This window comes from Panthera leo, chromosome C2, assembly GCF_018350215.1.
Source record: "Panthera leo isolate Ple1 chromosome C2, P.leo_Ple1_pat1.1, whole genome shotgun sequence".
Classification (NCBI taxonomy): Eukaryota; Metazoa; Chordata; class Mammalia; order Carnivora; family Felidae; genus Panthera; species Panthera leo.
Window position 1 is genome coordinate 72,644,197 of NC_056687.1, and position 3,230 is coordinate 72,647,426.

At 43.7% G+C, this 3,230-nt stretch overlaps 1 long non-coding RNA gene across 1 annotated transcript; it reads left to right on the top strand.

Moving 5' to 3' along the window:
* Positions 1–834: 834 nt before the first annotated feature.
* On the top strand, positions 835–2,046 carry LOC122230137. Its single transcript, XR_006207298.1, has 2 exons — positions 835–922; positions 1,619–2,046. It is a non-coding gene; the product is annotated as an uncharacterized LOC122230137 (long non-coding RNA).
* Positions 2,047–3,230: the final 1,184 nt, after the last annotated feature.

The following is a 3,230-nucleotide window of genomic DNA, read 5'->3' on the forward strand; positions in this document are numbered from 1 at the left end:
ACGCTGCTCCCCCCCCCCAACCGCCCCCCCCCCTCCCGCCGTGCCTGGTATCAAGGAAATCTTTTCCCTCCCAGCTGTGGCCACCAGACTGACCTGGGAACAAACACGACTGAAACTTCATTCCACAGCAGGTTTCTCCCCATAAAATGGCTGTGTCCCTTTAAGTCCCTGCAGCTCTCCCCTCTTGGACTAGCTGTAGGTTAAATGAATCAAGTGATCAGACTTTTCTCACTGGGGGTGCTGGGCTGGAAATTCCTCGTACTTGCTTCAGCGTGTGTACAGGAACAAAGAGCAGTTAAGAAGGGATTAACTTTTCCCTCTGTTGGTTTCTCTCTTCTTTCTCAGAATAATTCCACTTCTAACTCAGGGACTTAGGTTCATCTCAGGGCCCTGCTTCTTCCTTGACTATCCATTACAGTTCCAAAAAGTTTCCTGGCTGCCTCGGTCTTCCCTGGGCCCAACATGGGGAACAAGCATCTCCGTGGGTGGCTTTCTCAGCATGGCTTTTTGTATCCCTGACTCCTGGCTTCATCCATTTATTTCCAGCACGAACCCTGGACTGGTCTTCTGTATATACCAAATAACACTCTATTAATAATGTTAGGTCCCCAAGTAGCCTTCTCTTCTGGGAAATAAATATGCTGATCAACTCATACGTGATGAGTTTTGACAGCAAAAGGTGATAGAAAGAACACTGATTTGGGAGTTAGGATTTCTGGATTCTCATCCTATCTCTTGGCACTAACTAGTGTGTGACCTTGAGAAAGTCACTTCTCTTGGCTGAGCCTTACACTCCCCTCTGTGATGTAAGAGGTTCCTTCTAGTGCTAACATTCTAGTGTCCATATTAACTAGTCATGCAATCCCCGTGACACTTGATCATCATGAACATGCACAAATGAAGACTGGACCTGGGGACCAAGGTGATCACAATAATGAACAGGGTACCAAAGCACCTGTCCTCAGTAGCCAGTTACCCCAGACTAGATCTTGCTCTATCTGTGCTCTCCATAGAAAAGAATCTAATGAATGGGAGCCAAATGGCAATTGGGACCAGACTCAGAATGGACACAGAATCAGACCAGAGGCCTAATATCCCAGGATCTATGCCATTCCACTTTTATTCCCAAAGGGTCACAAGGTGTTTTTTTAGTCCCATGCTACATAGAGCTCTGAACTAGAATCAACTGATGCCTGAGACAAAACTGGGGTGGGGGCAAGACTCAAGACAAAGCACTATATACCTTGCTCAGTTCTCTTTGAGGTCACTGCAGACAGAAGAATACCACTCCCACAGGCCCTGGGACTGTTCCACATTAGGCTTACACCTCCCAGGCACTGGCATGGCTGAAAAGGCAGGTTTGGCTGTGCTAGGAACAAGTGATGTTTGCACTCAGCAACAATATCACCCAGCAGCCATGTGTCGGTGACTTCAGCTTTCCAAAAACCTGGAAAAAAAAATCTGCTCTCCAAACAAATGTGAAATATTTGCAAGTTTTCAAAAGGAGCTGGGTCTGTTTTCTATAGGATTGAGAGAGAGAGAGAGAGAGAGAGAGAGAGAGAGAAAGGAGCTGTAAATGTGGTAATTAGAAGCACATGTTTCTTCCATTCTTTTAAAGCAATGAAGATGTTGTAAGGCTTGCCGATTGGACTTCTCTGTGAGAAGGACCATTTGAGGACACGTGGATTTGGCAAAGAAACTCAGGAAGGCAGGCTCTGCCTCGGCAGGGAAGCGGCAGACCTGCAGCAGCCAGGATGTCTCTTCTGGAAGCGTGGTGGTGCCCGGTAAACAGTCGCCTTCAGGATTGGCCCAGGACGTGTGTTTGGTGGGAAGATGCGGTGGTTAGGAAAACGTCCTTGAGAGGGGTGCTTTAGATTGTTATCCAATTCTCAAGAAGACGCCATGGCCATCTTGTGGTCCCAGCATCAGCGTGAGGAAGTTGTGTCCTGAGCCTAATCTCAGTAGTCCTCAGCCCCCGGTACTGCAGACAGACCACCGGCGTTTGTCCAGTCTCCCTCAATGGAGAGAATAAAGAGTGAATCATGACTACCTCCCACATTCATACAGCCCTGGCTGTACTAGAAACATGCCAAATAGGAAACTGGTTGCTAAAACTTATTTGGCCAAACTTGTTTGTGTTATTGTGTTATGACCTCCAAAGATCTGGCTAATCCAGGTAGCACTGGAACAAAGCAGCTCGACCTTTCACTACATGGATATGCCTTCCTGTTGGCTTTATTTGACTTAAAACATAACTATGTTAGGTTTATTACAAATATTAAGCTAACAGTTTGTTATGCAAACAAAACCTATAATCATTAATTTTGGTCATGTTTAAACCAATGATTCACATCCATGGCTCAACGTTGGTATAACCAGGGAAGCTTTATAAAAATTCCCATGCCTTAGGCCCACCCCCAGAAAATCTATTTTAATTGATTTGGAGTGGGGCCTGGGCATTGATTTTTTTTTTAAAGCTCCCCAGATGATTCTAATTGCAGCCAGGATTGGGAACCATTGTTCTGAATGATGCCTGAGAAATGTGCTAATTTAGTGTGTGTGTGTGTGTGGGGAGGGTGGGGGTGGGGGGGAGACAGTCAAATGAGATCTTAGTTTGAATTTGGCTGGCTTGTTTTATCTGTGTTCAGCCCAGTATCTGGATAGGAACAAAGCCAAGATTATAGTGCAGTTACGTAAGGTTTGGAGGGTTAGCCATTTCTCCCAAAACTGACTCATTACTGTATGTATATTTCACCTAAAGCAGTAGTTTGGAAATATTCGAGTGGGAACCTCATGTTTTGTGAATATAGTTAGCATCCATTAATAGTCAATAATAATCCATCTATGATCTAAGTGGATGGGACACACAAAAAAAAAGAATTCTCACATTTAAAACAATCTGCACTGGAAATGTTTCTGGTAATACCCCTCATAATAAGCTGAAAGGCACAGATTTAGATTATATATGTATATATTATATTATATTATATTATATTATATTATATTATATTATATTTATTATATATTATATTTATATTTATATTTATGCCTTGAATTTCAAGACATTACTCTAGTGATTTACAATGACTCGAGACTCAAATCATCAGGTCTTGCCCCTGAGATAAACTTCTGGTTCCGTGTGTCTGGAGGTGGAGTGGGGAAGGCAATTCAGGTAGCAGAGGAGAAGTGAACAAAGGACAATGACTGAGTAGGCAGATTTAAGCTCGTTA